This window comes from Bubalus kerabau, chromosome 16, assembly GCF_029407905.1.
Source record: "Bubalus kerabau isolate K-KA32 ecotype Philippines breed swamp buffalo chromosome 16, PCC_UOA_SB_1v2, whole genome shotgun sequence".
Classification (NCBI taxonomy): Eukaryota; Metazoa; Chordata; class Mammalia; order Artiodactyla; family Bovidae; genus Bubalus; species Bubalus kerabau.
In genome coordinates, this window is record NC_073639.1 from 10,435,439 (window position 1) to 10,447,824 (window position 12,386).

The 12,386-nt window shown below is 41.2% G+C and overlaps 1 protein-coding gene across 7 annotated transcripts in view; it reads right to left on the reverse strand.

Moving 5' to 3' along the window:
• FHIP1A (FHF complex subunit HOOK interacting protein 1A) overlaps positions 1-12,386 on the reverse strand; it is a 311,586-nt gene that overhangs the window by 226,881 nt on the left and 72,319 nt on the right. The window lies entirely within an intron of this gene.

The window sequence follows — 12,386 nt, forward strand, 5'->3', positions numbered from 1 at the left end:
AAAAAAAACAATAATTTGTGGACCTAGCTTGACCATGTAGAGACAAGAAAACTCTCCTGCCCAGCCTGGAAGAGGAGCTGATGATGGAAGCATGATGTCTACCCAAGAGAGACAAAGGAGCTCTTCTGCCCCCCCTACTTTTCCTTTATTATAAAACTGTAGCCCAGTAGGTTCTTAGGGTGTGGCATTTCTTACCCACACACTTGTAAACCTCACAAGTGTTCTATTCTAATAAATCACTTCCTTATCTATCCCTTTGTCTCTTGCTGAATTCTTTTCTACACTGAGACATAAAGGACTGCTATACTGGAGCCCTTCAGAGGCCGCCCTGAAATGACACTACACAGTTTCAGTACAACAAATGTTGTTCAGTCGCTAAATCGTTTCTGACTCTTTGCAACCCCATGGACTTCAGCACACCAGGCTTCCCTGTTCATCATTATCTCCCAGAGATTGTGCAAACCCATGTCCATTGAGGTGGTGATGCCATCCAACCATCTCATCCTCTGTCATCCCCTTCTCCTGCCTTCTATCTTTCCCAGCATCAGGGTCTTTTCCAATGAGTCAGCTCTTTGCATCAGGTGGTCAAAGTACTGGAATTTCAGCATCAGTCCTTCCAATGAATATTCAGGGCTGATTTCCTTTAGGACTGACTGGTATAACAAATATACCAGCTCTTTTCAAAATCTCTGGGTAATAAGGACGTACCATTCATTAACATAATTTTTCTGTGACAGTCCAGTATATTAAAAGATGGTTCCCAAGAAGTCACTATAAGAGGTTTTGTGTGTATGTTTGACCTACAGATGCCTCAAAGGCTTGGAAGTCGTTTCTTATAACACATGTTTGTCTCGTGAAAGGGATAAAGATGAAGAGAGGGACCTTAATGTGACCAAAGTCTTCAAAACTGGATACAGTTGTGGTAATGCCTGGGCACAGAAGAAGTGTGTATGGGGCCTGAGAGGCAAGGGATAACACTTCACATGCAAATTAACAAATTCACATTAAAATTTCTTCAGTACCTTCAAATCTGCCTTCTTCACTTGACTCCGATATTTAGCACCTATGACCTCAAAGTGTAATTCATAATCAAATCTCTGGGCATTTCATCTCAAGCAATTTTACAATGACTTACAAGTGAGAGAGAATTCTACTTCTTCCATAATCCCACATGAACTGTTTTATTATCATGTACTGGAGAGAGACAGGCTCTCCTACTGCCTCTTAAGAATTACAGATTGCTTCCAGATGCTTTTCAGGTGATGTCAAGCCTTTTCTCATTCTGAGACTCTTGAATTATGAAAGGGCATCTCTAATTCATGAGAAACACTCCTCCTACTTCAGTATCCATTACCATACATTCTGCCCTTTCACTCCTTTATAGGCACTCACACACACATGCTTTTACTTGGGCAGCAAGGCATCCCTATGTATCAGGAAGGGCTTACTGGGAATCACTAATATTTTACCAGCAGGATTCCGCCAGCAGCCACGCTTTGAGACTTCAAAGGAAGCTGAGTTCCTTGAGAGTAATGCACAGGATAACATGGAAAGCAAGGTTAAACGGAATTAAAGTAAATTGAAAGGACTCTCTTAAAATTCACTGGGTCTTTATAATTCTCTCCTTGTCAATTCCCTTAAAAACAAAATACATCTCCTGCTAATAAGGGGGTGAGGAGTTGGCAGTTCACAATTGAGTCACACCCAAATCTCTGCCCAGGCAAGTGCTTTCCTTCTAACAAAACATTCTACCTCCACTTAACAAAATCAAATTCAGGTTCACAATCCTTCTATGCAATGGCTATGTCATTTCCCTAATTTCAAAACAGGGACAAATTTAAACCTCATTTGCAGATGGCATAAATTCAGTGAATTCAGACCTCTACTGTGCTGAGTTCAGAAATCTGCTAATAGGTGGGGAGTGCACAAAAAGCACAGCAAACCATCAGATGAATGCTGTGCAGGTTGTGGGCGGAGAGGGGAAGATAATTAACAGCCACATCACAGATTTCTCCCTGTATCGGCAAAATGAATGCAGAGGGGCGTTTTCATAGGAGGTGTGGATTTTTCCATAGCATTGGATTAATTGACCCGTGCTATAATCAAGTGCTTTCCTGGAGAGTAATTAACAAATCAATCAATCAAGTACAAGCCTCAAACAACTCAAGAAGTTTTCAAATTCGTAGTGTTGACGATGAGCTGATTATTGAATAATTTCATTCTCCAAAAGAGCTGAACTGAGACGGGTTATGTGAAAACTTGCAGATAAGAACAAAATGTTCTACTGAGGCCCACAGTCTTCCCTGATTCCACTCAACCATAGTAATAATAATTCAAGAGTCTTAAAATGGATGGACCTAAGCCCAATCCATGAATTTTATAGGTGACAAAAATAAAGCACAGGAAAGGTACGGGACAGGGCTTCCCAGGTGGTGCTAGTGGTAAAGAAGCTGTCAGACAATGCAGGAGACATAAGAGATGCAGGTTCAATCCCTGGGTCTGGAAGATCCCCTGGAGGACGGCATGGCAACCCACTCCAATATTCTTGCCTGGAGAATCCCATAGACAGAGGAGACTTGTGGGCTACAGTCTATGGCATCACAAAGACGGGGACATGACTGAAGAGACTTAGCATGCACAAGGTAGGTGACGTGTTCAAAACTAAATGCTGGTGAACAGTGAAGACAGAGGTAGAACCCATATCTTCTCTACGTTAACTCACAATTCCTCAACTACCTACCCATTAAGTCCATTTCATTCCCAAACAGCAAAATTTTTTAAGCTTTGTGGAAAGCTCAATCAAATGAAGCTTTAATCTTCAAGTTCCATCCAATTGATTCCTAAGATTTTACATTAATTATATAGATTCTCTTCTTCACTCAAGAAACGCAGTGTTATTTGAATGCCTTGGGAAGGTCCCAATCACAAAATGAATGAGTGAACTGCAGAACATCACAGAGGAGGAAGAGCAGAGACTGCAGCCCTCTTAGAAATGAATGAAGAATGGTCAAAATGAAGAACAGAGGTGAACAAAGTTGAAATCTAAGCATGAAAGTGATATTTCCTGCAACAACTACTCCTGCTTCTTAAAGAAAAAAAAAAAAGTAGTGGTTGTTGTTGTATTCAAGTAGATTTGGAAAATGCTGCATTCTAAAATATCCCTCTTGATATTGGGCTTCCCTGGTGGCTCACATAGTAAAGAATCTGCCTGCAATGAGTTCAATCCTGGGCCAGGAAGATCCCCTGGAGAACAGAATGGCTACTCACTCCAGTATTCTTGCCTGGAGAACTTCATGGAGAGAGGAGCCCAGTCCACAGGCCACAGTACATTGGGTAACAAAGAGTCAGACACGATGGAATGACTTTCACTTCACTTGCTTCACTTACATTCTGAAATATGCCTCTTGGAATATTCACACAGTGCATTATTGTTAAGTTTATTAAGGCTCTGCTGCTGCTGCTGCTAAGTCACTTCAGTCGTGTCCAACTCCATGTGACCCCATGGATGGCAGCCTACCAGGCTTCCCCATCCCTGGGATTCTCCAGGCAAGAACACTGGAGTGGGTTGCCATTTCCTTTTCCAATGCATGAAAGTGAAAAGTGAAAGTGAAGTCGCTCAGTCATGTCTGACTCTCAGCGACCCCATGGGCTGCAGTGCACCAGGCTCCTCCATCCATGGGATTTTCCAGGCAAGAGTACGGGAGTGGTATTAAGGCTCTGCTACTGCTGCTACTGCTAAGTCGCTTCAGTCGTGTCCGACTCTGTGTGACCCCATAGACAGCAGCCCACCAGGCTCCCCTGTCCCTGGGATTCTCCAGGCAGGAACACTGGAGTGGGTTGCCATTTCCTTCTCCAATATTAAGGCTCTAAGAAGGCCTAAAAAAAGAAGCTCACTTAGTTTTGTTTCATACGCTTCTCAATCTTATTTGCCATCTTTGGTTTACAGATCCTGTACTGACATCCTCCAAGAAGCACCCTTCAGGAGCACACAGATCATTTTTGATGAATAACAATAACACTCATTAAGCAATATTTGAAAGGCAATGCCAAAGAATGCTCAAACTACCACACAATTGCACTCATCTCACACACTAGTAAAGTAATGCTCAAAATTCTCCAAGCCAGGCTTTAGCAATATGTGAATCGTGAACTTCCAGATGTTCAAGCTGGTTTTAGAAAAGGCAGAGGAACCAGAGATCAAATTGCCAACATCCGCTGGATCATTGAAAAAGGAAGAGAGTTCCAGAAAAACATCTATTTCTGCTTTATTGACTATGCCAAAGCCTTTGACTGTGTGGATCACAATAAACTGTGGAAAATTCTGAAAGAGATGGGAATACCAGACCACCTGACCTGCCTCTTGAGAAACCTATATGCAGGTCAGGAAGCAGCAATTAGAACTGGACATGGAACAACAGACTGGTTCCAAATAGGAAAAGGAGTACGACAAGGCTGTATATTATCACCCTGCTTATTTAACTTCTATGCAGAGTATATCATGAGAAATGCTGGGCTGGAAGAGGCACAAGCTGGAATCAAGATTGCTGGGAGAAATACCAATAACCTCAGATATGCAGATGACACCACCCTTCTGGCAGAAAGTGAAGAGGAACTAAAAAGCCTCTTGATGAAAGGGAAAGTGGAGAGTGAAAAAGTTGGCTTAAAGCTCAACATTCAGAAAACGAAGATCATGGCATCTGGTCCCATCACTTCATGGGAAATAGATGGGGAAACAGTGGAAACAGTGTCAGACTTTATTTTGGGGGGCTCCAAAATCACTGCAGATGGTGACTGCAGCCATGAAATTAAAAGACGCTTACTCCTTGGAAGGAAAGTTATAACCAACTTAGATAGCATATTGAAAAGCAGAGACATTACTTTGCCAACAAAGGTCCGTCTAGTCAAGGCTATGGTTTTTCCAGTGGTCATGTATGGATGTGAGAGTTGGACTGTGAAAGAAAGCTGAGCACCGAAGAATTGATGCTTTTGAACTGTGGTGTTGGAGAAGACTCTTGAGAGACTCTTGGATTGCAAGGAGATCCAACCAGTCCATTCTGAAGGAGATCAGCCCTGGGATTTCTTTGGAAGGACTGATGCTAAAGCTGAAACTCCAGTACTTTGGCCACCTCATGAGAAGAGTTGACTCATTGGAAAAGACTCTGATGCCGGGAGGGATTGGGGGCAGGAGGAAAAGGGGATGACAGAGGATGAGATGGCTGGATGGCATCACCGACTTGATGGACCTGAGTCTGAGTGAATTCCAGGAGTTGATGATGGACAGGGAGGCCAGGGGTGCTGCAATTCATGGGGTCGCAAAGAGTCAGATACGACTGAGTGACTGAACTTAACTGAACTGAAGATATATTCAAATTCAAATTATACCTCCCAGAGACTGTACTTATTCATAAATGAGCAAAACATTTTTAACAAATAAATGAACATATCATATACACTGTTCTTCACCTTGCATTTTTCACCAAACAGCATATACTGGCAATGTTTCCAAAATGATACATAAAGAGATTCACTGCTATGTTTGTATATGACTACACAGGTTTCTAATGTAAACAGCACAGTTTACTAACAGCAGCTGTTAATGCAATGTTTTAATTCAGTCTCCCACAGATGAACATTTTGGTTGTTTCTAATCTTTAGCCATTTTATAAACACTACACTACAATAAGTATCTTTGTAGATAAATCACTTTATCATGCATGTAACACATATGTATATGTAGGATACATGCATAGTATATATGAATGTATGTATATCTATAGGAATGTATTTGTACACTTATCTAGGATAAATCTCTAGAACTGGAGTTCTGAGTCAAGGAATATGAATTTTTTCATACTACTGTTGTTTCGTTACTAAGTCACATCCGACTCTTTTTCAAGGCCACCAGACTCCTCGGTCCATGGGATTTTCCAGGCAAGAATACTGGAGTGGGATACCATTTCCTTTTCCAGGGGATCTTCCCAACCCAGAGATTGAACCAGTATCTCCTGCTTGGCAGGTGGATTCTTCACCACTGAGCCATCTGGGAAGCCCTTTTCATACTATCAGTTCAGTTCAGTTCAGTTGCTCAGTCGTGTCCGACTCTTTGCGACCCCATGAATCGCAGCACGCCAGGCCTCCCTGTCCATCACCGACTCCCGGAGTTCACTCAGACTCATGTCCATCAAGTCGGTGATGCCATCCAGCCACCTCATCCTCTGTCGTCCCCTTCTCCTCCTGCCCCCAATCCCTCCCAGCATCAGGGTCTTTTCCAATGAGTCAACTCTTTGCATGAGGTGGCGAAAGTACTGGAGCTTCAGCTTTAGCATCAGTCCTATAGATTTTGCCAAATTGCCCACAAAAGACACTATTGTTTTGCACTCATTCTGTCTACAGAATAGGTTATGCAATTTCTTAATCTCTGCCCATCAGTGATAAATGGTACCTCAGTTTAGTTGTAATGTGCATATCTTTTAAAATGAGCAGGTTCAGCATCTTCTCAACATGTTAGAAAGACGCCATTATTTTTCTTCCTATAGACTATTAGTATCCTTTGTCCATTTTTCTACTGGGTTGTTGGGATTGTTCTTATGGATCTGTAGAAACTCTTCATTAGGGAAATTAGTCCCTTTGCAGGATGAGAAGCAAAAATTTTCTCCCAATTTTCTTAGTCTTCTTTTATGCAGGATTTTTTTCTGTTAGTTTTCTAAAGTAATCAAGTTTATCAATCTCTTTTACGGCTTCTCTTTTTTCTCTCTTACTTAGGCCATATGTACTCCAAGATTATAAAATAACTTTCCCATGCTTTCTTCCATAAAATATTTTTTAAATTTCTGTTTAACATAGATCAATTTTGCTTAACACTTGAGATACTGTTCTAAATAGCCTTTTCTTTCCCCACTCCAGATGGCCACCTGGTTATCCGACCACTATTTATTGAACAGAGCATCTTTCTCCAATTAACTTGAAATGCCATCTTTTGTCATATACTAAACATGACATTTAGTAATACAAATGTTTCAATTATTATAATCTTACAGCATGTTTTAATCTCTTCTCAGAAACGGCCGAGCTGTTCATGCTTACTTATTTTTCCATATAAGCACAGAATAAGGTTGTTTAGCCCCTGAAAATCTTGTTATTTTTAGTGGAATTGCATTAAACATACACATTAATTTAAGGAGAACCAGCATGTCTATATTCCAGAATATGACAGGCCTCATATCATTTATGTATCCCCTTCAGGAGCATTTTTCAATACCTTCATACATATCTTACGTATTTCTTAAGTTTATTCTTAGGTTATTTAATACTTTTTTATGGTAATTGTTTTCTCTTTCACTACATTTAAACTCTACACATGGACATCACCAGATGGTCAATACCGAAATCAGACTGATTATATTCTTTGCAGCCAAAGATGGAAAAGCTTTATCCAGTCAGCAAAAACAAGACCTGAAGCAGACTGTACCTCAGATCATGAACTCCTTATTGCAAAATTCAGACTTAAACTGAAGAATGTAGTGAAACCCACTAGCCCATTCAGGTATGACCTTTATCAAATCCCTTACGATTATACAGTGGAAGTGACAGACAGATTCAAGGGATTAGATTTCTGATAGAGTGCCTAGAGAACTATGGACAGAGGTTGGTGACATTGTATAGGAGGCAGTGATCAAGACCATCCCCAAGAAAAAGAAATGCAAAAAGGCAAAATGGTTGTCTGAGGAGGGCTTACAAATAGCTGGGAAGAAAAGAGAAGTGAAAGGCAAAGGAGAAAAGGAAAGATATATCCATTGAAATGCAGAGTTGCAAAGAAGAGCAAGAGAGAAAAAAGAAAGCCTTCTTCAAAGATCAATGCAAACAAATAGAGGAAAATAATAGAATGGCACCCCACTCCAGTACTCCTGCCTGGAAAATCCCATGGATGGAGGAGCCTGGTAGGCTGCAGTCCACGGGGTCGCTGAGGGTCGGACACGACTGAGCGAGACTTTACTTTCACTTTTCACTTTCATGCATTGGAGAAGGAAATGGCAACCCACTCCAGTGTTCTTGCCTGGAGAATGCCAGGGCAGCAGAGCCTGGTGGGCTGCCGTCTATGGGGTCATACAGAGTCGGACACGACTGAAGTGACTTAGCAGTAGCAGTAGCAAAGATCTCTTCAAGAAAATTAGAGATACCAAGGGAACATTTCATGCAAAGATGGGCACAATAAAGGACAGAAACAGTATGGACCTAACAGAAGCAGAAGAGATTAAGAAAAGGTGGCAAGAATACACAGAAGAACTAAACAAAAAAAGATCCTAATGACCCAGATAACCATGATGGTGTGATCACTCACCTAGAGCCAGACATTCTGGAATGTGAAGTCAAGTGGCCTTAGGAAGCATCACTACGAACAAAGCCAGTAGAGGTGATGGTATTGCAGATGATGCTATTAAACTGATGAACTCAACATACTAGCAAATTTGGAAAACTAGGCAGTGGCCACAGGACTAGAAAAGGTCAGTTTTCATTCCAATTCCAAAGAAAGGCAATGCCAGAGAATGCTCAAACTACTGCACAACTGCACTCATTTCACATGCTAGCAAGGTATGCTCAAAATCCTTCAAGCTAGGCTTCAACAGTATGTTGAACTGAGAACTTTCAGATGTATAAACTCGATTTAGAAAAGGCAGAGAAACCAGAGATCAAACTGCCAACATCCATTGGATCAAAGAAAAAGCAAGAGAATTCCAGAAAAACATCTACTTCTGCTTCACTGACTACGCTAAAGCCTTGAACTGTGTGGATCACAACAAACTGTGGAAAATTCTTAAAGAGATGGGAATACCGGACCACCTCACCTGCCTCCTAAGAAATCTGTATGCAAGTCAAGAAGCAACTGTTAGAACCAGACATGGAACAATGGATTGGTTCCAAATTGAGAAAGGAGTACATCAAGGCTGTATAATGTCACTCTATTTAATTTATATGCAGAGTATATCATGCAAGATACCAGGCTGAATGAAGCACAAGCTGGAATCAAGATTGCCAGGAGAAATATCAATAACCTCAGATATGCAGATGACACCACCCTTATGGCAGAAAGTGAAGAACTAAAGAGCCTCTTGATGAAAGTGAAAGAGGAGAGTGAAAAAGCTGGCTTAAAACTCAACATTCAAAAAACAAAGATCATGGCATCCAGTCCCATCACTTCATGGCAAATAGATGGAGGAACAATGGAAACAGTGAGAGACTTTATTTTGGGGGGCTCCTAAATCACTGCAGATGGTGACTGCAGCCATGAAATTAAAAGACGCTTGCTCCTTGGAAGAAAAGGTATGACAAGCCTAGACAGCATATTAAAAAGCACAGATATCACTTTGGTGACACAGGTCCATAGAGTCAAAGCTATGGTTCTTCTAGTAGTCATGTATGGATGTGAGAGTTGGACCATAAAGAAAGCTGAGAGCCAAAGAATTGATGGTTTTGAACTGTGGTGTTGGAAAAGACTCTTGAGAGTCCCTTGGACTGCCAGGAGATCCAACCAGTCAATCCTAAAGGAAATCAGTTCTGAATATTCATTGGAAGGACTGATGCTGAAGCTGAAACTCTAATACTTTGGCTACCTGACATGAAGAAGTGACTCAATGGAAAAGTCCCTGACGCTGGAAAAGATGGGAGGTAAAAGGAGAAGGGGACAACAGAGGATGGATGACATGGTTGGTTGGATAGCATCACCAACTTGATGGACATGAATCTGAGCAAGCTCCGGGAGTTGGTGATGAACAGGGAAGCCTGGCGTGCTGCAGTCCATGGGGTGGCAAAGAGTCAGACATGATTGAGTGACTGAACTGAACTGAACATTTAAACTAGTTGCTAGTATATCCAAAATGCTGACATATTATTTTGACATCCAGGCACATTTATAAATATGATTACTCTTTATAGTTAATTTTTCATTTGACTCCATGGAGTATTCTAATCATATATTACTATTCATCAAACCTCTCTAACTTCTTTTTCATTCTATTGTTCACCTGCATTAACTTGTGATTCCAAAATACCATTAATAAAGAGTGAAAACAGTAGATATCTTTATTTTGTTTCTGATTTTAATGGTCACAAATTTACTGTTAAGCCTGAGATGGTTTTTAGGTTGAGAAGAACATAGTTTACTAAGGATATTTTCCTACTACATTTTGAGGGTTTTAAAAAAGAAATCAATAATCAATATTGAACTTGATCACATGCCTTTTCTATAAAAATGATATAATTTTTTTCTATTTATATTTAACAAGATGATATCTTTAATAAGCTTCATACTACTGAACCTTTCTGCATTCCTACAACAGTCCTCACTTGTTATGGCATTTTGATCTTTCAGTGCAAAATGCATATCAAAGGTCATCTCACCCCATCCTCTAAGCCACCCCAAGAGGTATTCGCTGGCACCACGGCTGCACTAGCCCTCACCCCCTGTAACCCCATTCTCTCCGCTGCTCTGAATCTTATGAGGTGCCTGCCAGACTTGCTGCTCCCTGAGATCATCTATCCCCAGGAATCCTCAGATACCCTTCCGCTCTTTATGTACATCTCTGCCGACACGGCACCTCCACACAGAGGCCCTCTCTGTCTACTGTTGACTGTGTAAAACAGACAGGAATCACCTTCCTATCTTGTCACCCTATCCCTGAACCTGTTCTATTTTTCTCTGTAGCAACCGTCACCATCTAGCATATTATATTTCACTTCTATTATTTTATATTCCATCTCCCCAGTAGCATGCAAGCTCCACTGAGAGCAGGAGTTTTGTCTGCTTTGCTCACTGCTCATTTTCCAGCACCAAGGATAAGCCTGGCACACAGAAATTAATATTTGTTGAATGAAGGAACAAACAAATGAATGAACAAATGAGCACTCATTTTATAGACAAGAAAGCCGAAGCTAAAAGAGATGAAGTCAAATCACACAGTGGCAGAGCTAGGACTGAAATCCAAGTCAAACGTCCAACTCCCTGCCTTTCACCCTTGAAACAAATGACAGGCGATTTTAGGCCACAGAACATGCTCCTATATCTTATGAATACTAAAGTACGATTCATGGGACTTCCCGGGCAGTCCAGTGGTTAAGACTCCATGCTTCCCATGCAGGCGGCATGGGTTTAATCTCTGGTCAGGGAACTAGGATCCTAGTTGCTGCGGGTATGGCCAAAAAAATAGTAATTATAAAAATGAAGTGCAAGTTAGAGACACCATTGAGAGACGGCCCTGTACTAAATAAATTAAGTAACCAAAAGAACTAGAAGATGGCCTCCACAGACTGGTTCTGGAGCCCAAAGGGGTAATCTCCAACACTACACTGTCCAACAAGGTCACCTTTAGCCACACAAGGTTACTGAAACTTGGAGTGTGGCTTCCGCGACTAAGGGACTCAACATTTATTTCATTTTAGTTAATTGAAGTCTAAAATTGATACTGATTCAGTTACTAGAACAACTTGGGTGTGAAACTACTTTTTCAACTATACTTTTTATGCAATCTCAACAGAGATCAAGCATTTCTGGTGAAAAGTGGTCATTCAAATATTAGAGGTGCTTTAAATATAAAATCCTCACCAGAGTTCAAAGACAGAGTAGGAAAAGAGAATGTAAAAGATCTCATTAATAATATGTTCATTTTAAAAAATATGTATTTGGTTGTGCCAGGTCGCAGCACATGGCATCTTTTATCGCAGCCTGTAGGTTCTTCAGTTGCAGCATGCGACTTCTTATGGGATCTAGTTCTCTGAGCAGGCGTGGAACCCAGGCCCCCTGCATTGCGAACGTGTAGTCTTAGCCATTGGACCACCAGGGAAGTCACCAACGATATGTCCATATTGATTACATGTTGGAAAAACAACACTTTGGACAGATTTGATTAAATAAAATACATTACGAAAATTAAAAAAAAAAAAAGAAGGTAGCCTATAAAGAATTCCCTGGAAAATATGGTCATTGTATTAAGGCAGCTCTCCTCTCCCAACACTTATGAGCCTCACAACAAGCATCCCAAGGCTCTGACCTTCATCCACACATGTCCTTGGGTAGCCAGAGGGTAAAAGTGATGTTTCAAGGCCACACGGTCATTGAACATGTGTGTACTGCCGCAGCCGGCAGACACAAGTACTGGAAGCACACTCTGCCAGGGACTAGCCATATTATGGCCAACAGAGATACCAAGAGCCTGGCTTTGAAAAATTATTTGCTTGTGACTTCCCTGGTGGTTCAGTGGTTAAAACACCACACTTACAATGCAGGGGGTCCAGGTTCAATCCCTCGTCAAGGAATCAGACTGCACATGTTGCAATCTAATCTAAATATCTAATCTAAAGACCCTGCGTAGTGATTGTGGTTTAATCACTAAGTT